The sequence below is a fragment of the Acomys minous genome, assembly GCF_964271855.1.
Source record: "Acomys minous genome assembly, chromosome: 12".
Lineage (NCBI taxonomy): Eukaryota > Metazoa > Chordata > Mammalia > Rodentia > Muridae > Acomys > Acomys minous.
This window is the reverse complement of record NC_140493.1, coordinates 7,914,561-7,941,554: the sequence shown is the minus strand read 5'-3', so window position 1 is coordinate 7,941,554 and position 26,994 is coordinate 7,914,561. Positions and strand designations below refer to the sequence as shown.

General features: G+C 41.3%; 1 protein-coding gene across 4 annotated transcripts in view; it reads right to left on the bottom strand.

Annotated features, from left to right (window-relative positions):
* Window positions 1-26,994, bottom strand: part of NELL2 (neural EGFL like 2) — a 355,587-nt gene that overhangs the window by 82,039 nt on the left and 246,554 nt on the right. The window lies entirely within an intron of this gene.

Here is a 26,994-nt window from a genome sequence, read left to right as displayed (position 1 = left end):
TGAAAAAGGGGCCTACAAGTGGCAGTACAGAACATTCTCAGAAATAGAGGCTAAAGTCAGCTGTGTAATCTCTGTGATTGATATTTAGTCAGCTATCCTTGTGAAATAACTCTGCCACCTAACTGTTCCTCATAGTATGCGACTGGCAATAGTGAAAGGGGGAAGCTGTTTTACCCTAAAAGCCGTGGCCGGCAGGATAACAGGGGTGAAGTTCTGGGAACTAGAGGCCAGCAGTTCACATCTGCAGCCACACTTGCCAGCATGAAGTTTCTTATGTACTCTTGTGGGGAGATCTTACCATAAGTGTCCTGTATCCACAAATAAAGCATCCTGTATCCATTGGATAAGGCACATTTGCTTTCCTAATGCATGTAGCTAATGTGTGCAAAGCCAATATGCTGTCCCTTTTTGGGATCAATCATTCGTTCCCTTTAGCACCCTTGTGACAGTGTCAGACCACACACCTCGCCCAAGTTCCCAGAATATTTGGTTACATCAAACTACCAGCATTTAGCAAAACATAGAAGTTAATAATAAATATAAGGTGAGGGAAAAATATCTAATATGAAAATCATGTTGGGCAGGAAAAATATTTAAGGGCATGCACACAGATTAGGTTAGGGCTCCAAACTACTTATTATCTGGGTTTCTTTCACATCACGGTTTGTTTTATTTTAGAATTTTGTACCCAGGGCATTTTAATATTGACTTAGTTGTAATTCTGCATTTGGCATATAAAGTTGAGAGTACACCATGAGATTTAAGACAACTCTTAATGGAGTGTCCCATGTTTTATTTTTAAAGTGTGCATTGAAATTCCACCATGATCTCATGTCTCATAATATAAGAGAGCCCAGCTAATATCATTTAAAATCTAGCCCTATAATAAAACCTTTAGAAACCATTGCCAATAATCCATTAGAGGAACCCAAGATTACCAATACCAATGCTTTAGAACTGCATCAATGGACATGCTATTTTTGCGTTCCCAGAAAAGTTACTCAAATAGTAAATTCTAACTCTACACTGTTCTCTCATATCAGAACATCTCACAGCTGGATGAGTCCGTGCTCATATGTAACTCAGGAAAAGCACATGGTTACACAGACTCTGCACTTAGGCATCCGTAAAATATCAGAGGGGCTGGAATGGACAGTCCACCTTCCTCTGTATCCTTCTGACTGAAACAAGAGATCTATGCTCTAACAATTGTGCCTGCTGTTGGTTTCCTTCCCAGCACAGGGGAAAGCACTGCAGTTAATCTACAAATCTATATGGGGACAACGGCACACCTCCTGATCAGTTGGGTACCATTTCCATCCCTGTCCATCCTGTCCTCTTTATTAGTTTGTGCTTGTTGTGGAGAGGGAAGGCCTAATAGGATGTCTTCTGCACCCAGGATGTAATGTTCTCCAGATATTAAATAATCACTAACAAAATAACCTGGGTTATTCTCCTCTCACTTACTCCTGGTTCCTGAAAGGAGGGTGTGTGCTCCTGGACAATTCAAAGGCAGAGATGGTATTTCCAATTTCTAAACTTGCCTTTACACACGCAACTGGCAGTGCCTGGAGTGCTCTTCTCCGCAGGCTCTCCTGGAAAATGCTGGCCATCCTTAGAGACCATGCCCACGTGCCAAGCTCTTTGTGCAATACCTTCATGTCTTCTGCCAGCAAAACTAGGGTTCCCTCTGGCCTGAGAAGTACATACTCTGCTGTTCTCTTTTACCACAGAAAGCTGCTCCTCCCACTCTTCCTGTCTCATCCCTGCTCTGGCATTATAAATATTTAAATAGTAATGGTTTTCCTTGAGATTTCATTTCACTATTTAATAGAGACTGTTTCTTCAGATATACAAGTAGATACACTAAATTGCCAGGTGCCTTCCCAGGGGGAGGGAGTGGCCTTCTCCAGTACAGGGGGTTGGAGGGTCTTTGCTGATGGAGTGGCCCTTCAAAGGAGATAAGGAGTCATCTAGAGGAGGAAGTGAGTCAGGCAATGGTCAGGGGAATTTAACAGCTCTGACTGTTTAGCAATCAGGCCACTTCTTTATTCATACAAGTTTCACAGGACAAAGACAGACTAATGATTATCAAGTGGTACAGAATATGTGTTTGAATTTTCATCACATGTTCAGGGTTACAGCTAGAAAATATAAACAGAACAGATTTTATTATTATTATTAGATCTATAATTCCAATTTAAAGAATCTAAAAGCTGTCTTATCCAAAGCAAAGACATTTCTTAAATGACAGCCAGCTTTTTGACTGGCAGTGTTTGTAGCTTAAGAGCACTCTAGACAAACAAAATATCTGAACTGGTCTTTTTATGAATAGCAAATACTAATACCTAAATTCTTTTACTATATGGTTTATCATTTATGCTATAAAGTACAAAAAGTTTATTCTAGTCAATCTATCTTAATTACTGAGTTCTATTCCTCCAGTGATGTGCCCTGTATGACCCCCCCTTCTTAAACTACATTTTCAGAGAGATCTAAGGCTATAATAAAATGAGGCCTTGACTCTCTCAATTTCCAATGGATATGTATGTGTGTGTGTGTATGTATGTATATATATATATATATATATATATATGTGTGTGTGTGTGTGTGTGTGTGTGTGTGTGTATGTATGTATATATATATATATGTGTGTGTGTGTGTGTGTGTGTGTGTGTGTGTGTGTACATGCAATACAATCCACATGTTTTATATAAAGGTTCCAGAATCTTATAGAGATAGCTGGCAAAGACATGTTTCATGTGCTAAAATTTATTTAATTTTTTGGTACACAGTGTAACCTGATTTTATACTAATGATGCAACTAAATAAATAAAATTTCTCCATGAAGGGTGGGATTCCTTCAAATGCAGATGTCACATAAAACAACAATACATTTGTAGTCATCACTAACTCCTAACTTTGGTAGGTTGATATATACTTATTAGAATTTTTATCAGGATAAATATTTGATTATAAACTGTAGGCAACTGCAAAATCATACAGTTTAGTTGGTGGGGAAGACAGAAAGCATGGCACATGGCTGCCATCATGCAATGTGCCAAAGCAAAGGTGTGAAGACACTCATATTAGTCATGAGGTCAAGAGGAGAAGGCATTTCTCCTTGACCAGGTAGAGGTCCAAGACTGAGCTCATGGAGAACAGGATATATGACACAAATATCTCTTTACATGTATCATGGTGTGGAAGCACAGATTGCAAATTACACTGGCATCTATGCACTTTGATTTTAAAAAAATACTGATGCTCCAGATTTGAATGAAACAGAATCATTCTTAATAACCATGGCATGAGTCAGTATTTACAATAATCCACATAATTTGTAAATAACTGAATTCTTTTGTTAGTTGGAAATTATGTCTCATTATTTTATAAAATGTTAAATTTGCCTTGTGGAGGTTAAATAATTTGCCGAGGATTACAGGGTTAGCAGCTGTAAGAACTGTAAAACACAGTATCAGACTCCAAAAGCCAGAAACAACTCATGTGCCCCGTGAGCATATTCCTTCAAACCTTCCTCATAGTGTCCTTTATAATTCTCTATGGTTTTTAAATTTTTATTAAAATGTTACTATAAAGAATTGTATATTAAAAACATTACACGGTGCAATTAACCAGACCTAAAGCCCGCACATCTCATTAAACTTCTTTATAGTTAGAGTAGGCTGGAAGCCATGGAGTTTTACATTGGATTTTACATTTCACTATCAAATTAAATTTTATGCATGCATTTATCTACTACCAAAAACTGAAAAACCCATGACAAATTTTGAGCAAAAAAAATTGTTTCATATTCTTTTATGACTCAAGGATTCATTATTTACATCCATGGATTTTGCATGCTTATACATAAAGTTTATATTATACATGTTTAATGTTTCTTGTGTGTGTGTGTGTGTGTGTAATCATCTACTGCTTTATAATGAGAAGTTACCATTTTATTAATTGCATTTCCCATCACACTTTTAACCTTATTTGGTAAAAAGCCATATCAGAAGTATACCACTTCCCCAAAACAAACAAAAAAAGCCAAAACAAAATAACAAAAAACAAACAACAACAACAAAAATGTATGTTGGCACCCTCAGTTTCATATAACCAAGAGACCTTTTAAAAAGAAAAGTAAGGCACATAAAATGGTCGAGTTGAATTGCCTTCAATGCAAGGAAGTCAGCTCACAGAAGCCCATAAGAAATTAAACACTACCAAACCAAATAACCCAATTGAGAAATGGGGCTTAGAACTAAACAGAGAATTCTCAACAGAGGAATAGCAAATGGCTGAGAAACACTTAAGGACATGCTCAGCCTGGTTAGTCATCAGAGAAATGTAAATCAAAACAACTCTGAGATTCCATCTTACACACATCAGAATGGCTAAGATCAAAAACTCAAGTGACACCACATGCTGGTAAGGATGTGGAGAGAGAGGAACACTCCTTCATTGCTGGTGGGAATGCAAACTAGTACAAGCACTTTGGAAATCTATCTGGCGCTTTCTCAGAAAAATGAGAATAGGGCTTCTTCAAGACCCAGCCATTCCACTCCTTGGAATATAACCAGAAAATTCTCTACCACACAACAGGGACATATGCTTAACCATGTTCATAGCTGCCTTATTCATAATAGCTAGAACATGGAAACAGCCTAAGTGTCCCTCAGTAGAAAAATGGATAAAGAAACTGTGGTACATTTACACTATGGAATACTATTCAGCTATTAAAAACAAGGAATTCCTGAAATTTGTGGACAAATGGATTGAACTAGAAATTATCATAATGAGTGAGTTAACCCAGAAGCAAAAAGAGACAAATGGTATATACTCACTTATATTGAGACACTAGCCCAAGGGGCATGTCCCATGAAAGACTTTACTTACCAGGAAAGTGGGTCAGAGAGGAGGACATCCTATTGGGACTTTAGGTGAGAGAAGCATGGGAGAATAGGGAAATAGAAGGATCCAGAGGGTCCTAGAAACCTACAAGAAGAACATTATGATGGGCAGATCTGGGTCCTGAGGTCCTGCTCACACTATGGCACCATCCAAGGAAAATATAGGCAGTAAACTTCGAACCCCTACCCAGACCTAGCTGACGGGCAGGACATTCTCCACTGTTGAGTGGAGAGGGAGGTCTGACTTTCATACAAACTCTGGTGCCCCATTTTTGCTCACATCCCCTTGATGGGGAGGCCTGGTGGCACTCAGAGGAAGGATAACAGGTCACCAAGAAGAGACTTGATACCCTATGAGCATACACAGGGGAAGGAGGTCCCCCTCAGTCACAGACATAGGGGAGGGGAGTAGGGGGGAAGTGGGAGGGAGGGAGGAATGGGAGGATACAAGGGATGGGATAACAACTGAGATGTAATATGAATAAATTAATAAAATATTTTTAAAAAAGAAAGTGTTTAGTAATGTTAAGATGTTTATGATAATAGCATCAGGATACAAGTTTAGACAACTGGTTTACCTCAAGAATAAAGGCTGCCTAGTAGATTTCCTCTTATGTTTCTGTGGACCATACTGCATGCCTCAAGGAAGCAACAGAGTCTCCAGAAGCCTAATCCCACCACCAGCACTGTTCCACACGCTTGCCAAAGCAAACATGCAGTTCTCTGTGTTGCCTGGTGAAGAGCCACAAAGCAACGGAGCATGACTCTGCAGGACGGAGGCCATGCTTTGTTGACAATGATGGACAGCAACAGTCAAGCAGCCAGATGAAACCCGCCATCTCTCTTCTCTCAACTCAGTTCTTTGAATTCACACACAGCTTCTTAGTGTCACCATGAAATAATCATGCTACTATCAATCTCTTCATGAGTTTGAACAGCATTTTATGCCATGACATAATGATTTCTAGATGACTCAGATGTCTAGGGGGAAAAACTAGGTTTCATTCATTCCCTCCTCTGCCTCCTTTCTTACTTCCGCTAGGGTATTTAGTAAATATGATCCTTACTGCTAGCAGAACATATTCCCATGATTAAACCATTTGTGTCCTGTATAACTGACACTTGTGTGACATTGCTATAATATTAGATGGTTTCTAATGTCTATGGTGATCTGCATTATGACCATAACTAAAGATGAATGGCGGAATAGATAAATAATTTTACTGGGCAATAGCAGGCAGACAATGCACACAGTGGTGCATGTTCTGGTTCTTAAGCAGGCTTGGTTTCAGATGTTGGCCCTCAGAAAGACAGGCAACTCTTCAAGATTAAAATGGAGGAATTACAGCTTCTAGCAGAGACCTATTATAAAGAACAAATGCAACAAACACAAAGTCTCTCCCACATGACAGATGCAGTAAATAATTATCCCTGTTTGTTACTTGCTTCAGTGTTTTTTTTTCTTCTTCATTAGGTCATGTCCTGTCTTTTCCATTTCAATTCTGTTGGGAAAAACCTAAATATTTTTTTGTAGAATTTTCTCTCCTTATAGACTTTTCAGAACCCAAAAGCATTTTGTCTATTTTCCAGAATGCTTCTATTTTCAATGGAGTCAAGGGAAAAATACTGGCTGTCAGAGTGGTGAAAAATTACTCATTTTGTTTCTTGGGATTGCTTATTTCATTCGCTCTATATTTCAGAAAAAATAGGAATCGCATCATTTTAACAGAAATATATATTTTAATGCAGTTAAATTACTGCAAGAAATCTCTTCTATAGCTGGGTTGGTACCCATTCACAGTTTGTTCAGTATTGCATTTCTTGCTCACTGACCATCCCAGTTCAATAATGATTTCTGGCAATTCTTCAGTGTGCTGGTTTCACTCAGACTGCTTCCTCTAGCACACTTGGTTTGCTGCCTTCTGGGTTTTCACTGCTATGCCTACCTCTTTAACTAGCCCTTATTTGATCAAGAGTCCCAGGCAAGGCACCTCAGATGTCCTCCTCAGTCTTGAGTGAGTCCACAAAGAAATGCAAACTGGTTTAATGGGACTGTTTTTTTAAAATGAGTATTATTCTCTTTCATGAAATCAGCACTGTTTAACATGTTGTAAGGCAATATATCTCTTATTACTGTAGGCAACTATATCGTCACTATTCTCTAAACACATTTCGTAGTTTCCTTTGTGGTCAGAGACAAGGGAGAGTCTTACTTTTAGGGAAGTTCTTTGTTCTTCTTTTAATCTTCTCTTACTACTTTATTTCTACTTTATTTTTCATTTACTGAAATATATTTTCCATACAATATATCCTGAATATGATTTCCTCTTTCCCAACTTCTTCGAGGTCTGCTCAGCTCTCCTCCTATCTGAATTCATATTATTTCTATCTCTTGATAAAAAATGGAATATGAATTACAACAATAATAATATAAGATAAAGCAAAAGATCCAAAACAGTATAGGCCAAAAACCAACAACCAAACAAACAAACAAATAGGAGAAGAAGAGTCAAAGGAAGAGCACAAGAAACACCCATAGATTCAGAGACATGCACATTCGTATACAGAAAAAACCCAAAAACTCAAGTGACAGCATATGCTGGAGAGGATGTGGAGCAATGGGAAGACTCCCTCATTGCCTGTGGGAGTACAAACTTGTACAATCACTTTGGAAATCAATCTGGCATTTTCTCTGAAAACTGGGAACAGTTCTACCTCAAGACTCAGCTATACCACTCCTGGGCATATACCCAAAGATGCTCCACCATACTACAAGGACACTTGCTCAACCGTGTTCATAGCAGCTTTATTCATAATAGCCAGAAACTGGAAACAACCCAGATATCCCACAACTGGAAGAATGGTTATAGAAAATGTGGTCCATTTACATAATGAAATACTATTCAGCTATTAAAAACAAGGAAACCATGCAGGCAAATGAATGGAACTAGAAAAGATCATCCTGAGGGCGGTAACCCAGACACAGAAAGGCACTTATTAGTGGATATTAGCTATATAGTACAGGATGACCATACTACAATGCACAGACCCAAAGAAGCTAAGTAACAAGGAGGGCCCAAGGGAGGATGCTTGAATCTCACTCAGAAGAGGAAATGAAATAGACATCAGAAGTGGATGAAGAGAGGGAAGTGGGTGGGTAGGGCTTGGGAGGGCAGTAAGGGCAGATGTCAGGTGCAGGAGAATGGTGGTGCGAGGTGAGAGGGCTGGGAGAGAGAAGGAAAACCAAAGGGGAAAGGAATCTCTCGGACAAGCTGGAGACCTGCAACAAAGTAGGCTCCTAGAAGGACATGGAGGTGACTCTAGCTGAGACCCTAGCTGTGGGGACATGAAGACTGAATAGGCCACATTCTAGCTAGGCAGGACTTTCAGAGGAGGGAAGGGGACACCAACCCAACCCACCCATAATACCTTCAACCCCAAATTTACCCGGCGTACAAGATGTGCAGGGATAAAGATGGAGCAGAGACTGGGGGAATAGCTGACCAATGACTAGCCCAACCTGAGACCCATCCCATAGGAAAGAGCCAAACCTTGACACTATTAATGATACTGTGCTATGCTTGTAGACAGGAGCTTAGCATAAGTGTCCTCTGAGATGATTCACTCAGCAGCAGACCAAAACAGATGCTGAGACCCACAGACAAACATTAGGTAGAGCTCAGAGAGTCCTGAGGAAGAGTAGGGAGAAGGATAGAAGTTCCTGAAGTAGACAAGAACCTCCTCAAGACCAAGAGAGTCAACTAACCTAGGTTCATAGAGGCCATAGAAACTGAAGCATGAACCGAAAAGCATGCATAGACTGGACTGAGGCTTCTGACACATACGTAACTTATGGGCAATTTGATCTTCATGTGGGTCCCCTGGAAAATGCTGTGAGGTTTTCTCTGACATGGACTCTGTTGCTTGCTTTTGGATCACTTTCCTCTAAATGAGTGGCCTTGTCTGACCTCAGTGGAAGAGGATGGGCTGTGCTTAGTCCTGATGTAACTTGATTTGCTGTGGTTGGTTTGTGTGTGTGTGTGGGGGGAGGGGGAGCATTCCTCTTTTCTGAGGACAAGAGTAAGGGGAAAGGAGGAAGGAGGTGGGAGGCTGGGTGGAGAGAAGGGAGGGGGCTGCAATCGAGATATAAAATGAATTTTTAAAATTAACTTTAAAAATAAAAGCAGAAAACATGCTATATTTTGTTTTGTTTTAAAGGCAAGTTAAAAAAAGAGAATTAAGAAACAGAGGAAACATAAAAGTCAGTACCTTGGTGTGTGTGGTGGCACCCACCTGTAACCCCAACACTCCAGAGACTGAGGCAGGGGGATAATGAATTCAAAGCCACTGTGGGCGATTGAGAAATATTCTGTTTTTAAAACAAAGCAAAAAGATTTCACTAAGTGGTGGCTTATGTCTGTAATCCCACTACTCAGCACAGTGAGACAGGAAGATTACAAATTCAGCACCAGAAAAACAAAAGACCAACTGTCATGTAAGACTGAATTTACTCTAGCAAAAGTGCTAATAAGTAGAATAAATGTCCTACTCTCAAAACAAAATAAAACAAAATTCTCAGAAAACGGTCTAGAGTCTAGACAGTAGTAAGCCCTTGAACTTAACTTGTCAAACACCTGAACATCTAATACAATGACTGGCACAAGATTGGTCCCCAAGGGATACCTCTGAAGAATCTGTCGGTCACTCAGAGCTGCGCTGTCCCAGGTGAACATCCAGAGGCCTGATGATGCAACTATTCAAGAGTAGTAATCCTGGATTCTTTCCTGCTTTCTCTTCAAATGCTTACTTCACTTCCTGTCACATTTAGCACCAAGAACGTCAAAGGCAAACACTCAAGCCACCAGGAGAAAACACCCTCAGACTTCTAGGAGCCACAACAGATTGCTTTCCCCCTTCTCAACAGCTACATCCCAGAGACCAGGTCACTGCAGCTCAACATCTTTGGCAGCTCCTGTCTCCACTCCTCATCTCCATTTGTCCTGCTCAGAAGCTATCAAATGTGGGCACTAAACACCTCTTGCTTGGATGAGTAAAATGGTCTTGTGAAGTAGGCACACTTCCACACCACTGTCAGAAGACTGTTCATAACTGCTCTCCCTCCAACCCTCACCCCTTTCATTTCACTCTTCTTTCTTCCAATTCAGTAATTAGCTACACACTATTCTTTGTCACCATCACCAAGGCATTGTGAACTGACTAACACTTTCACTGTGGCCTTTCTTCCGTCCAGATCCCACCCCCCAACAAACACACACTCATACATGGCATTGTCTTACTAGTAAGTCTTTAGTTGAGGTTCTGCTAAAGGCATGAAAGTTGAGCAGTATATATATGCACACATGCTTTGATGCTCGTATGAACAGTGTGGTCTGTCAGAAGCCTTCCTCCGTGCCCCACGACTGATCTCTACTCAGATCAGCAATGTCTTCTTCAGAAACCTCACTTGAACCTCTCACCCAAGTGTTTTTGTTACCACTTGAAAGAGAGAAGCCTTTGCTGAGCTAGTGAGATGCCTGTCTGCGGAGGGGAATGTCGTTAACACCTCACCTCACATGAACTGTAACAGCCTCCTACCCTGCCTTGAGAACATGATATTTTTTTCTTTTGTAACACCTATAGGTGGGATTAGAGGATATAATCAACAATCCATGCCCACCCCAAAAAAGTGAGTCAGAACAAAATTGAGTGTAAGAGGGAACTTTGAGATATAAAAAGTGCAATTCTCTGACCTGAACCCCAGCAAACTTGCAGACTGACATAAAAAACCATATTCTGACCATTAATCTCCAAATTATAAAAGCAGAAGTAACTAGCCAGGCAGTGGTGGTGCACACCTTTAATCCAAGCCCTTGGGAGGCAGAGGCAGGTGCATCTCTGAGTTGGAGGCCAGCCTGATCTACAGAGTGAGTTCCACGGACAGCCAGGGCTACCCAGAGAAACCTTGTCTCAAGAAACCAAAGGAAAAAAAAGGAAGAGGAATAATTCTTCATAGTTTTAATAGGCTGTTTCTGTGAGCCAAATGAACAAACAAGCAAATGCCTGTCATTTTCTTCACTGGGGATTTAGCTTTTGTGTGAGCTCCCCTGCACAGCTCATCTTTCCTGCCACATTCCCCTTGAGCCTCCACTACAGGAAGATTCAAAACATAGTAGCACTTCCCATTCCAAAGGGTTGGATATATGGTTCTTCAATGCACTGTACAAACACATTGGAAAGCATTGCTTGTGACCTCCATTTCATGCTTCTGTGCACCCTGTTAGTTACGGGGTTTAACTTTTCCTGACATTTTATACTAACATCTTAATATCCTCTACGATTTCTAATAGGAATCATGTTGATGTTGTGATATCATTGGTGTTAATGCTGCATGCTGCAGCTTTTCATTTTATAGTAGCAAGTATAGCAGTTACAACAAGAATATGGAAAATCTATATCTTCATGATATTTGTGGAGTGTACTGCCTTAGATACAATACACACAAGTATAACCTTTTGTATGTGTACATATAAGCATGATATAATGTACATATAGGTATATATTACATGCATGTATATATTATTCATGTAGGTATACTATGTGTTTATATACATATATGTATAGATACACAGGTATTATATCACACACATATATAATATATATGCACACGCACATATATATGTATTATGTGTAAGTATGTATAATTTATAGGCACTACAGATAGACAGAGCTACTGATGTACATGGCTAGTTTATGCCAGTGCTGTGCTCTACTGTTGAGTTTTAAGGATCAATCTAGGAACCAGGCATGGTAGTGCACACCTGTAATCCCATCACTTGAGAGGCAGAGGCAGGCGGATCTCTGTGAGTTCCAGTCCAGCCTGGTCTACAAAGCGAGTCTAGGATAGCCGGCTACACAGAGAAACCCTGTCTCAACAAAACAAAGCAAAAAGAAAAAGAAAAAAGAATCACAGGAATGTGATACTTTTTCTGTTGTTTAGAGAGTCATCTCTTTAAGATTCAGGATGTATTTTCTTTCTTGATAATATAATATGGCTGAAGCGCCTCTTTGTTTTCTTTTGCTATTTGAAATACCTTTTATTCTAAACCTCATTCAGAACCATTCAAATTTACTTAATGAGGATCCTTCCAATGCAGTAATTTCATCCTCACTTTTCCTCATGGAGGGGATGCTTGTCCTCAAGAACCACTGGACGTTTTTTAGAGCAGCCCGAGGAGATGCTCTCCACTGCCAAGTCCCGCCACTCTCCCTGAATAGCCAAGCCACAATGCAGCAAGCTGAGCCTCCATTTCTCCACAGGCCCATCACTGTCCTTGTGCCCCTGGCCTCAGGCACACAGTCAGACGCTGGCTTAGATACTAATAGAAATCTGACTGTAATCTCAGAAGAGGTGTACCCTGAGGTAGCTGCAAATGAGGAGGACTGTTTCCTCACTTTTACACATCTGCTTCTTCCACTCCCACTGGCTTCTCAAGTGCAAGGTTTTCTAATGCCGTCTCTGATTCATTCTTTCATTACTGGCCCATAACATGAATAGCAGGAAAAGCTGTAAAATTATCTTTTCCCAACACAGAAGTGGATATTTTCACTGTGACCAGCAAAGGTTTGTTCTTTGTAGCTCTTGCTTGATGCTATTTAAACATGTTAGACATTTCTTCCCTAGGATGATAAACTTTACTCATTTATTCAGTGCCTTTTATGGAAAAGTGGGGTAAAGGGGGAGGCAGGGAAGCAAACTGAAAAATATTTGTCCTCATCTAAGAACTGCCATCTTGAGTAGATTTCTGGGCTACGTGTGACCAGCCTCACCATGACTTGCTCATTTCCTGCATCCCTGACTTGCCTGGACTCTGGGTTCTCAGCCCTATTCCTAACCCCAAGCAAAACCAGAAGTTAAATGAACAGAATTATTCTGAGAGTAGAACACTCCAAATCTGATGAAACCATGATTGCAAACAGAACTGTCTGGAAAAGAAGGAGTCACTCAGGGTTACTGACGTCACGAAGTGAACTGCTGCCTCCAATAGCTACTTTCAGATTAGAAGGATCCTCTTGGATCCCCCACACTCTTTGCCATCACACCCTGTCAGTCATGACCGGGCTGCTCTGCCTAACCTACATCCTTGGACAGAACACTTCCTCTCCATCACAGCACGGAACACCTTGGATTGTAGTTGTTTTTACCTGTGGGTGTTTGCTAGGAGGCTGTGTATGAGCTCTTTGATCACAAGGCAGATGATAAGGAATGGTAAAGGGTGAGTTGGCCATGTCAAGTGGGTCTCAGCCAATTCTCCAGCGACATCCACATGTGTCTCAGTAAATGCAGGGTCAAGGGTGGGCCCCAGATCCGTGTATCATGTTATCACTGTCAAACCTTCCCCAGGTGCCCTGTTGAATCCTGAGTATTCTGTGTGGTGTCCACCTGAGGGTCAGTGTTCCCTTCGATGCTCATCAGGTGAATACTTCCCCCAATCGGAACACATGAGTCAGTTAGGCATGATGGCCTGACATTAGCGCAACTCCACCAGGGTTGTTAGAAGCTCCTGGTCTGAAAACTGAAGGCTTACAAATGAAAGCTTTTCTCCTCGTCTAATTAGATTTATACCCAGATTCTCTTATCTCTGTCTCCACAAATCTTCCATAGGAAAAAATATTAAGGTGTTTTTGTTGTGTGCTTAGGCAAGTAAGGCAAGTAGAAAAACACATAACATGATCTCAAAAGTCTCCCCACACCGGGTCAGCCCAGCAGCAGTGCCAACCTAATGAGTCAGCACTCTCACCCCCTTTATCCTGAGTCCTGCCCATACTCCATTACAAACTTTAACTTACCTAACATAATAAGAACTCCGGAACTGGAAATAATCCAAAAGGAAATCTCTACTGTAATCTTGACTCTTCTCTAACATTCCTAAAAATGTGATTATATATACCAATCTGTTTGAATATATTTTATGAATATGCAAATGTACCCACCATGTCCTTATTTCATATGCCAGGCAGACTGATCAAAACAAAAGGACCTCATGGTACCTTCCCTTGCTGTTTTCCTTGACTTCTTTCACACTTTGACTCACTTGCAAAGTCTCTGGGTGGACTAAGTGTGCCCCTGTGCAGCCATCACCCACCTGCCTCCTCCACTCACACTGGTTTTCAGTGTTTTTTGAAATGGGCATCTTGCCATCCTGTCCTTTTTGGATGATTTAATCCACATGTTTTCACAGCTCACTTGTACACTGATTTCAGGGCTCTGCTCATAGGGGATGTCTATGGAGACAGCATTCCTGGCACCCTCCCCTGGCTGGATTTCTGTTGTCATAGGACAGTTTGTATCAATCCACACCACATAAAAATATCTCCCTATATATTTGCATTAGAATAAAAATTCCATTAAAGTAGAAACTCTAATTTGTCTTTGGTATTTTTCTAGCTCCTATAATAGTATATCCAGAGAGAGAGAGAGAGAGAGAGAGAGAGAGAGAGGGAGGGAGAGGGAGAGGGAGAGGGAGAGGGAGAGGGAGAGGGAGAGGGAGAGGGAGAGAGAGAGAGAGAGAGAGAGAGAGAGAGAGAGAGAGAGAGAGAGAGAGAGAGAGAAATCAAACTGGACCCTAAGGGTTGAATATTTCACCATGGGGCAGGGGCTGACCACATCAAGAGACTGAAGCTTATGAGCATTCAGTGACATATCCAAGGTCACAGTTAATGAGCAAAACTGGATCTTAATTAAAGTCTTACAGATTTCACAACAGCTTTTGATGATAAAGAAAACAGCAAAGCCAGGGGGTATCCAGACTGGAATCGACTTTACAGAAATTGACCTGTTTTCTAAACAATCCTCTCCATAATTCTATAATGGGTTTTAATCTTGGTTTATTTTTGTTTTCCCTCCACTCGTGGAGAGTGAGCCCACTATGATTCTGCAAGTCCCCAAATGTGAAAGCTAACAGGATGTGACAGCTGGTGTGTCCCACGCTCATCGCATTCAGTGGTCTGTAACAGGGTAAATGACACAATTACCTGGTGTAATTACTGCTGTTGACAATGTAGTGTCCCCCGAGAATGCTTTATGAAATTCAAAACGGCTTTTCTTGTCAATCCAATCAAAACCTCTGCCTACACATTTTGAGCAGTACTTTGCTGAATAAATGTTTAAAACCAGAACCTAAATCTAAATGAGAGTCCATGACTGCGTCTAACTCACAACTCGCGCGGTGTGCATGCGTTCCGCTTCAACCTCGCTTCCTGCATGGGAGCGGGAACATTTTCTAGCAACGCTTTCAACCATTTCTCTCTAGTGAAGATTCAGAGGGCGCCAGCCACACAGCAAAGCCAGCGCATGCACAAGCCAAGAGACCTGAGTAAACAAACCTTAGCTCAAATCTAACGTCTAGAGGCGGCTGCTGGCACATCAGATTTGTTACTTTTTGATCTAAACTACAACACTTGAGAACACAAACAATGGTAATAGCCGACTGCTCTGAGGTTGGCTGCCAGTCAAAACCCGCCACAAGTCATAAGTCGGCTGTCTTAATAAAAATAAATAAATAAAAAGCGCAGGGACATATGCTCTAAGCTATAACTTCTTTCCCTGGTCTTTAAAACAGAGGTCAGTTGTCAGTTGCCGTTCGTGACCAGGGTTAGGAGACTATCAGCGTAAACACAGTGTAAGGAACAGCCCACCCATGAGGGAGTAAAACAAGCTCTTTTCCTGCACACTCCAGAAGCACATCTTTCTCCTCTGTGCACAACTACCATAGAAACAAAGTGGATTAGTAACTGGTTGATTTAGCCTTTGCAGATAAGACTGCTACTCTAATGGTGCAGTGAATTCCTGGAAACCACACCAGAAGGCTGATTATTATTAAATGGAACAAATCATGTCTTTATTGCATTCACATGTTCTCACATGGTTTGGCATCAGCAGCAAGAACCAATGACTACATGGGTGAGAAGGTCACCGGCGAAGGACATGTTTTCACAATCACTGCAGGGCAGTGAATCACAAAGATGGGGAAAAGGGGTGATGTCTAGCTTAGTCCACCATGACAAGATACAGGGGTCCTCACATGGAAGAACTGAATGCCCCTTGGCTTTTCATTTCAAATGTAATAAATATTCATGTTAACAAATTTAGATTGAATCAGTGCAACTCAAATATCAAGATGGAAGTATGATGTGAATAGTAAGTAGTCCTTATGCACACCTTAAGATTTTGTACTTTAAAGGATGCAGGATGCAGCCAGTGTCAGTGAACAATATTTTGCCACTGGGTATTGCCTTTAGAAGACAAGGCAAAAGTAAGTGACACACCTTATTCAGGCTCCTAGACCTGCTTGTCATCCCCTGGTTACTCCAGATGTACAGTGTTCCTACTCCAAAGTTGAGGGCGATAGAGTACTTAGCCACAAGCACTCACCACCAACAGGGCCATCTCAAAGTATGTCCTCTGGAGTTCTCACTGAGGTCACTAAATCTGTTCTTCTATTTCCACGCCCGCTGGCTTCCACAGATCTGTCCTGGCCTTGAGATCTGCTCTCCGTTAGTGCTTAGCATCAGAGTGGTGGTGTGCATGTCTCCATGCTGTCAGGGTCCACATCTCTGAACACAGTGCTGTGCTCTGCCTTTGTTCGTTTCCTAATCTGCTACCTGCTTCCCTTGCACTCCTGGGGGCAAGGTCAGCAGAATACGGGTGTCTTGACTAGGTCTGGGTCTAGTCCCCAACAAAAACGAATTAGATGAATGTTTCCTGCAGACTGAAAGGCCTTCCCCCATGCATGTCTTTTTTTACATGCTTCATCACTCTGAGTTTGAAATTCTATAGGTCTGGAGACTAGTGAAGGTGCACTTGAGGGAAAAGAATAATAGCTTTTCTGTTCAGCGTAGAGGAATTATAATATCAGGCTTTTATTTAAATGTAATTACATTTCAAGAGACATGATATTATATAAAGTGTACCTAAATTTGGATACAAAGGAATCCAATAATATAATTTCATTCTACTATATTAATTTTAACCATGAGTGAGAACTACTTCAATACAAATGGTCTAAGTAGTCACTTTCAAGCTGAAGCATAAAGGGTGTAATTTCAGCTTCAGCATTTTAACAGAGTCCACTATAAAGGAAAAATAGCAGGTTAGCAGAGTTTAATGATTTAAAAGGACATTTAAAATTCGTCTTGGGAGAATTTCAAAATCTTAAATTTATTGTGAACATGTTCTTTATTGATGAGATTATCTGCTCAACAGAATTATTACAAAACAGATTGATTTGGGAGGTTTAAAATTAAATAAAGACTGTCTTTAGGAACAGGAAACGATGTTGTGTTGTCTCCACAGTAACACATCAGGAGAAAGCCCACCTCAGACATGTCAGTGGGAAGTTGTTTTGAAATGTATAGGGTACTTCATGTAAAACCGCACAGGGTCTCTTGGAATGGACTCCAAATTTCAGGGGCGCATGCTCAAGAAACAACAGACGGTACTGATAATCTAGCATGTATGCGTGGGCACCATTTGCTGGGCCTAGATGGCAAGCCATGCCTGTGAGTTAAAACTCACACGTTTAGCAGCCACACCAGCCACAGAATCTGCAGGGGTCCCTGCGCTAATTTATTTAAAGTGGACTAAGAAGGTAAAGACTAGCGGAGCAATTCAGATGAAGAACAGTAGACTTTCCTGATACGTTAATTTCCTTACATCTAATTTAATAACACATTTGAGTGACTTGGCCAAATCATGTTTTTACATGCAGTATGCGCAGTGTTTGTGTAAATATTTTCTTGCACAGTAGCCCTGTATCTACTGGGAGGGCTGCAGTGGTTTGGATTCTACTGCCCTGTTCACTCTCCTTTTTTCCTCCCCCCCCCCCCCCCCGCCACATACTCAGAACTAGTCCTCTACAACCTGTTACCCTGGGGAGAAGATATTGAAACATTGCAAAGGTCTCCAGCTGAAAGGATCCTAAAATAAACCTTTAGTGGAGCATGTCTCCTATACATAACTGCCACAGAGCCCGTTGCTTCTGTTATGTAACATCCGGAACTACCTCAAACAAGACAGTGTTCAATTTGGTTTTTCTAAAAGGAGAATAGTGGACTTAATGCTATTTTTAAAATCTTATTTTTTAGCCGTGTATGTAATGCATGTCCACATTTGTCTACACACATAAAGTTGTAGGAGCAGTCCATCTATTGAAATAGTTTTATTCTTGCCTGATTTTAACATTGAGCTCGGGGAATCTTATGGAAGAGTTAGGAAAAGGACAGAGGAACCCAGAGGGGACAAGAACTCTACAAAAAGATCAACAGAGTCAACTAACCAAGAACCATGGGGGCTCACAGAGACTGAACTGCCAACCAGAGAGCATGCATGAACTGGACCTAGGTCCCCTACTCATATGTAGCTGATGGGTAGCTTGGTCTTCCCGAGGGTCCCGTAGCTTCCCCCTAGGGAAGCTATCTCTGACATGGACTCTGTTGCTTGCTTTCGGATCACTTCCCCTAGCTGGGCAGCCTTGTCTGGCCTCATTGGAAAAGGATGCATTTAGTCTTGATGCAATTTGATGTTCAGGGGTGGGTTGGGAGGGAGACTCCCCTTTTCTGAGGAGTAGGGGAGGAGAGAAAGGGGGACGAGGATGGGACCAAGAGAAGAGAAGGGAGGGGTTGCTATAGGGTTGTAAAGTGGATAAATAATTTTTTATTAATTTATTCATATTATATCTGGATTGTTAGCCCTTCCCCTATTTCCTCTCATTCTTCCCTCCCTCCCACTTCCTCCCTTCTCCCCTCCCCTATGTCTGTGATTGAGGGAGACCTCCTCCCCCTATATATGCTCTTAGAATATCGAGTCTCTTCTTGGTAACTTGCTATCCTTCCTCTGAGTGCCACCAGGCCTCGCCATTCAGGGGACGTGGTCAGAAAAGGGGCACCAGAGTTCGTGTGAGAGTCAGAAAAGATTGAACATTTTTGTACATATAAAATGTTGAGAATAAGTGAATAGATAATTTTTAAAAGATTGAACATTTTTGTACATATAAAAAGTTGAGAATACAAAGTATGCAAAAATAATAAAAATTGTTAACACTGCCATCTGTTTTTTCTTTCCTTCCTTCTTTCTTTCTTTCTTTCTTTCCTTCCTTCTTTCTTTCCTTCCTGTCTTTCTTCCCTCATCCCCACCCCCACTCTCGGGGCTTGCTCTGTAGACCAGGCTGGCCTCTAACTCAGAGATATATCTGCCTCTGCCTCCTGAGTACTATAACTAAAGGCATGCGCTGCCGCCGCCACCACCACCTGGCAGGAATTGTTTTTAAAATACAAAATGCATACAGAATCTTCGAGGAAGTGTGAAGCATGTTACAAAGCTAAGGCATTATTAGATGGTTGAGTATCATGCCATTCAGCTTTCAGAGTTTCATTTTACCCATGTGCTCTGTATTAGACCTGTTGGTGGCCATTGCTTATAAACCAATTAAGCACAGATATGTTTTCTGCACTTTCAGGGTTTCTGTATAATGAGACAAATTCAAATTAGTTAAAAAGATATATGTGTATATGTATGATATATACCAAAGTAAATATGGTGGAAGAAAATGCACTCATTTTAGAGAATGATGGGGACACGATGTGAGATTGGGGGACCCCAGGGAGCCTTGTGATCTAAAGGGGGGAGTTGCTCTTGGACCAGAAGAAAACAAGTAACAGAACTGCTCCAGGCCAAGCACAAGAGTATCAGAGTATCCAAAGGTACAGTTTGCATAGAAAATGTCCCCCAGAAGCATCTGTGTTTGAATGCTGCCTGCTCAGCTAGTGGTGCTGTGTGGATGTTGTAGAATCTTCTGGAGATGGGTCCTAGCTAGAGGAGGTGGGATGCTGGAGGGCAAGTCTTGAGGGTTATAGCCCAGCCCCCCACCTCCACCGTTCTCTTTGCTTCTTGCTCCAGGAATACATGAGCAGGGCTTCAGAAAGCCGCCCCTGCCATGCCTTTCTCACCATGATGGACGTTATCTTTTTAAACCACGGGGCCAAAATAAAGCCTTTGTTATGTTTGTGGCCATGGGAAAAGTAGCTAACACAATCTGGTTGCAAGAAAGCTGAGTCTGAAAAAATGAAGAAAAGCAAAATCTCTCAATGACACACATATACTCCACCCTACCCTACCCACAGACACACAGACATACATAAACACACACACACACACACACACACACACACACACACCCCAAATGTATAAAACTAAGTGTAAAAGGAACTTTTATTTGACCATTTCAATTGTCTCAGAGGCTTTCTAGCTCTGTCTGCTAACCTAGGCCTAGTCGTGGAAGCTTCTAGCCTCAGTACAATCTAACCTAGGACTAGAAAGTTTTCAGCCTCTGAGACTTACTGCTTAATAAGCTCACCTTTTCCTGTTTTTATTGAGCTCTGGGCTGGCTGGCTCAACTCAGGTGTTTTGGCTCATACGCTTCACCCAGCTGATTTATTTAATCTGGCTTCTCTCTCAGCCACTGAACTGCTTTGTTGGCTTCAAACTAACTCAGCAATCAGCTTTAAGCTCCTGCCTCATCCTCACTCTCTGATTTATTTGGTCTTCTCCTGAGTCCAGCTTGTTGTATCTCTGCAATCTGTCTCTCTATTATTATCCCAGTAAAACTGCCTCTTTTCTCTGTCTGTCTCTGTCTGTCTGCCTCCCCCTTCACCTGCACTGCTCCTTAAGTAGCTTCCCTTTTCTCTTCTTGTGAGAGTTGAGTGTATCCTATTTTGTCAAATATTTCCCTGATTTGTCACTTTTTCTTCCACTCAATTAAACTTCACTTTCAAACATGAGTTCTTCCTTCTACAAATTAACTTTATCTTCTTCATTGTATGGGATTGAAGTTATGTATCACCATGCCTGGACCTAAACTTTTCTTTACCTGAAACTTGCTTTATACCAGGCTGGCCTTGAGCTCAGATCTGCTGGATTAAAGGCCTGTTTGTATTCTCTCTCCTGGATTAAAGGCATGTTTGTAGTGCAGATAGATCACACAGACCAAGAAGGTCTTTGGGTATGGTCTCTTGTCAGAGCAGCCATGTTCTGAATTCAAACTCCTCTACAACTAAGTTTTGACAAGGCTGGGTCTCAAATTAGCTTAAAAGTTCAGAATAAAATTGTTTTAACAATAAAATGTAACTTCAAAAGAAAAACATTTACAGAAACAGGAGACACATCCACACGAGGCCCACCCCTGTCTATATTAGTCATGTCTCGTTCATTGTTTTAAATTCCTTCTACAAAATTCCTCTCTACCCGTCTTTCCAGAGGTTCTCACTGTGACCTTTGGGTTACAGCGTGGACTGGAATTTCAAAGAAGCCCTTTGACAAGTTTTTTCATCCACTGTAGTCTTTGCACCCATCCCTTTGCCTCTGTGGTAGTGCTATCATCCTGCCCTAAATGTCTCCTTCTATAAATTTATAAGACACCCTTTGCTACATATGCACCCTTAAGTCACCAACTATCCTGAAATCATCCCTCCTGCAGGAAAGTCTTCCTTTATCAAGGGATCTTGGGGACTGTAAAGTTTAATCTTGTCTCTACACATGTACAAATAGTTTGCTTCTTATATGCGCAGTGGTTGCTCACTTGAATCTTTCTGTTAATCTACCACAAATCCACTCGCAGGCATGATCAAATCATAGGTGCCACTCAAGGCTAAATGACCCTTCTGGAACTTAAAGACATAAAAAGGTCTGTACAGAAAGGCTTACTGAATAAACATTTTCTTTAGTTATAAGCCGTGGGGCATTGCCTGGCTAATGACAGGAATATGAAAAACCATATCATTGTAAGCACGAATAATTACAGAAAATATAGAGCCAAATATTTATCAGATAAAACTTGAGGAGAAAAGGCTGGCTCTTGTAGGGAAATCAAGAAATAAATTAGAAGAAAAGTTGGCAGTGCCATAGGATGGTTTCCAGACATCATCGCACTGAGGTGAGGACTCCAATGGTCACTTCTGCACATGAAACTCACTTCTGGCATCAACTACAGTTACTGATTAGCTGATGACACCTCCTGTAAGGACTAGGCCTTAAAACATTACCAGATTGGTTTCAGGATTTTTCAAATGGCCCCTGGCTTTCCCTGAACACGATGTAAATGTGTGTGACATTATGCATCTGGTCCTGTGTGAAGTCCTTCACGGGTTCCCTGGCTACTGCTCAACAACTGCACAAGGTAGATGCTCTTTTCCCCCTGTGGTAATGATGATGAAACTAGAGCCAAGGGGTGAGTGCCCGACCCTTTGATGCTCAGCAATTAAGTAACAGAGCTGAGATTTAAACCTAAGCTGTTTCTGCAAGGAACTGTGTCTCCCTGGATCTCTGGAAGCTCTGGGTGCTTAATTCTCTCTGGCTTTGGTAATCAATCACCCAAGCAGCTGAAAATGGTAAAAAATCAGTTCACGAGTGATTAGCTTCTGTGTTCTACATTGCTCAGCTGTGCTGACACTGCCTTGCTTCAGTTGCTATTTTAGGAATGTGGTAGCATAGCAACATGGATCATTAGGAGAAAGGATCTTCTAGATTGTACTTTTAAAACAATACATTTCATATATTGTTCATATAGAAATACCTGAGGTGGGAAACATTGTTATAAAACAGCAGCTCTCCCCCAGCATGGAACAATAACATGGGCATGTTCTCCTCAGGGGCACTGCCATTTCTAAATATTTCTTTTCAAAAATACATTTTAAATTGCCGCAGGTTCATCTCATGTTCCTCATTGCCTTTATTCCCTCTAGCTCCTTCCGGTCACCCTGCTCTGAAATAGATAGCATTTTTCTTTTATTATTATTGTTACATATATATGTGTCTATGTGTATGGACAAATATATAAATGCAACACGTTGAGTCTGTTTTTGTTGATTTGTGTGTATGGTTTCAGGGCTGATCTCTTTGTACTGGATCACCATGAAGCAGAGTCATCCCTGGGAGCGGCTAATTCTCCCAGTCCTAGGAGTCATTAGAGGGAAAGGGGGAGACAAGGGACAAATAAAACCAAAGTTGTTTGAGAAAGCCTTCAGGAAGCATATTATTCTACATATTTACTAAAAATTGCATATACATATAACTTCCATTTATATGTTATGAAAGTTATGTTCCATGTGTATATATATATGGGGTGTGTGCGTGTGTGTTGTCACCTAGGCTGACAATGTTCCTCATAGGAACCATAGACTAGCAAAACCCCCAGTGTCAGGCAGGAGAAATCTCCTTTCTTTTTTAAAAAATTTATGTATTTATTTTTTATTGTTTAATTAATTTATTCAGATTACAACTAAATTGTTCTCCCATCCCTTGTATCCTCCCGTTCCTCCCTCCCTCCTGCTTTCACCCTACTCCCCTCCCATTGGCTAAGACCGAGGGGGTCCTTCTCCCCCACTATATGGTCAAAGGCTATCAAGTCTCACCTTGGTAGCCTACTTATTCTTTCTTTGTGGTTGGTCAGGTAGTCAAAGAAACTCCTGAACCAATATAGACTACTGTGTATCTACTGATTATCTCTCAAACGGTGAAGATAGGCCCTACTGCTGAAGACACCATACACTCAGGACACAGCACTCAGTTTTTGAGCTTGATCTAACCTGAAAGCCTCCTTTCTTTGGTCCAGTTTCCACAATACAAGAAAATACTATGCAAGTTGCCAAGGGAGGGAAGGAGTTAACAATCCTTCTAAGCTACAGAACCTATAAACCACAATGATGGCCAAGGATGGCCTTCACACCCACAACAATGTAAAATGTGTCACTAACATGTTGTTGGCCACCAATAGCTATCGGATGGGACTTGTGGCCCACTCAACAGGAAAACCAGCCAGGCCTGGAACTGGAATCCTAGCTAGCTACCCAGGGCTAGTGAGGTCATGGATCTTAGCAAAGAATATTCTGCCACCATTTTGATACCATAGTTTCTCACTACATCCTAAATCTTGCCCTTTCAGGCACAGATAAGTGCAGCTACCACCCCTTGTCAATGAAGCCTCTCTTTGCAGCAAATAGAAACCATCACAGAAAACCACAACTGTACAAAATGCACATAGATCAAGGGTCATGTGGTGCTAGTCCCAATAAACACATCCCCTTCCCAGCTCCTGCATCTATGGCTCAGGGAACATCACAGAAGATGGGGTGGAAAGATGGCAAGATCCAGAACTTGGATGTCTACTGTCAAACGGTCCTTCTAAGAAGGGGCTGCACAAACAAGACCAGAGCAATGGCAGAGCAGTGGACATGCTCACTGGGAAGGGGAACACGGTCACTGGGTCCCACCCTTAGACAACGAACTATGAGCAACTTACAAGTCCAGATATTTCTAAAGTAATCAAGAGTACTTGGAATCCAACATGATTAAGCAAGACAACATGAAACACAGTATGTTGAAACTTTAAAAATAAAAGCCCAATTAAGAACAATGGGACTGGGAAAGAGTTTTGACTTTCTATGGTGGGGAAAATATTCCACGGATATCAGAATGTATCCAGACTCTCAAGTTGCACCCACCCCCATCTTTGGAACTTCATGGAACTAGAGAAAAAAAATCAAGAACCTGTATCACTGCTATTTAAAAAAATAAGGAAATAGGCCAGTAAGATGGAGAAGATGGCTCAGTACCAAGCCTGAGAATTTTACTTGTATCCATGTTGCCTACATGGTAGACAGAAAAAAAGCATTTCTTCAAGTTTGGGCCAAAACACAGGGAAACACACACACACACACACACACACACACACACACACACACACACACACATACACACACACACAGTAAAAGTAATTTTAAAATTTAAACAAGATATTGGCTTTTTAAAAACTATCATTTGATATGAAAATAAATGAATGGCATTCTGTTGTGGGAGATGTTGAAAGCATAAAGCATAAACACACGAAGGGGAGATCTCATAATCATCCACTAAGCTGTCTATACCTTTCCTTGTCTTATTTGTTAAACTATCATATTTTTCCAGGTGTGGGCACATGCCGGCAATTCCATGCTTAAAAAACTGGGGCAGACAGCACTATTCCCAACTTTTTGAGAAAGTGAGAAAGTGTCAGATTGATTTCCAAACTGGTTGTACAGGTTTGCACTCCCACCAGCAAAGGAGGAGTATTCCCCTTTCTCTACATTCTCACCAGTATGTGCTGTCACCTGAGTTTTTGATCTTAGCCATTCTGACTGGTATAAGATGAAATCTCAGAGTCATTTTGATTTGCATTTCCCTGGTGCCTAAGGACATTGAGCTTTTCTTTTAATGTTTCTCAGCCATTTTATAGAATTCTCTGTTTAGCTTTGTACCCCATTTTTAATTGCGTTATTTGGTTTGGTGGTGTTTAACTTCTTGAGTTCTTTATGTATTTTAGATACTAGCCTCCCGTCAGATGTAGGGTTGGTGAAGATCTTTTCCCAGTCTGTAGGCTGCCATTTTGTTCTGTTGACTGTGCCCTTTGCCTTACAGAAGCTTTTCAGTTCCATGAGGTCCTATGTATTAATTGTTCATCTTAGAGCCCAAGTGTTGGTGTTCTGTCCAGAAAGTTGTCTCCTGTGCCAATTAGTTCTAGACTCTGCCCCACTTTCTCTTCTAACAGATTTAGTGTGTCTGGTTTTATGTTGAGGTCTTTAATCCACTTGGATTTTAGTTTTGTGCAGTGTGACAAATTATGGATCTATTTGCATTTTTCTACATGTAGTGATCCAGTTGGACCAGTACCATTTGTTAAAGATGCTAGTTTTTTTCCATTATGTGGTTTTGGCTTCTTTGTCAAAAAATCAAGTGTCCATAGGTGTGTGGATCAAGACCCAGCTATACCACTCCTGGACATATACCTGAAAGGTACTCCACCATACACAAGGATATTTTTTCAACTATGTTCATAGCAGCCTTATTTGTAATAGCCAGGATCTGGAAACAAGCTAGATGTCTCTCAACTGAAGAATGGATAAAGAAACTGTGACACATTTACACAATGGAATACTGCTCAGCTATTAAAAACTAGGAAATCTTGAAATTTGCAGGTGAATGGATGGAACCAGAAACAATCATCTTGAGTGAGGTAACCCAGACCTAGAAAGACTTGCATGGTATAGCCTCACTTCAAAGTGGATATTAACCTAGCATATATGTCCTCTCAGAGCCTCCACCCAGTGGGGGATCTGGACAGATGCTGGTGCTGGGTCTTGCTGCTGGACTCTAGGTAAAGTGCTGAGAGTGGTATGGAAGAATGGGCAGTGGAAAGACCCAGAAGGTTCAGGAGCCCCACAAAGAGACTATCAAGGCTGGTGAATGTGGATGCAGGGGGTACTACACAAACTTTTGCGTATAGTAAACCTAGACTCCCTGTTCGGATATAGCCAACAGACAGCTCATTCTCCATGGTTGTGGGGAGAGCAAGGACTGCCTCTGACATGAACTCTGGTGTCCCCAGATTTGATCAGTTCCCTTTGGTGAGGAGACCCCACAGAACACAGAGTAAGGGGAAGCAGGCTACCAGGATGAGACCTGATATGCTACAGCCATATAGTAAGGGAGGAGGTTCCCTTCTGTTGGAGGTCTAGGGGAAGGGAATAGGGCAAAAGAGGGAGGGAGGGTGGGAACTGGAAGATACAAGCAAGGGGATAACATATAGGATGTAATCTGAATAAATTGTAATAAAAATTTAAAACGGAGGCAGGGCTTTCTGAGTTTGAGGCTGGTCTGTCTTGCATATCAAATTTCTGTGCTGCAAATATAATTATTTTGAAAGGAGTAAATAATAAAATTAACTATGAAACTCAAACATATTTGGCTTATAACAAAATGAACAGAATGGCGGGATGACACATCTTTTCCATGGTGCTGTCTGGCATTTGACACAGCCAATCTGACTTGATGACAGGCAAAGCCTAAACGTGGTGTCAGAATGCCCCAGGGAGTTCTGATGCTTTCCCAAAAAGAACACGGAGTAAAATAATGTCTAATGGGTAAGAAAGAGAAGTAATGTGGTAAAAATTGTGGTACAGTAAAAGGACAGAGACACATGACAAGAGGCTTGGTGTC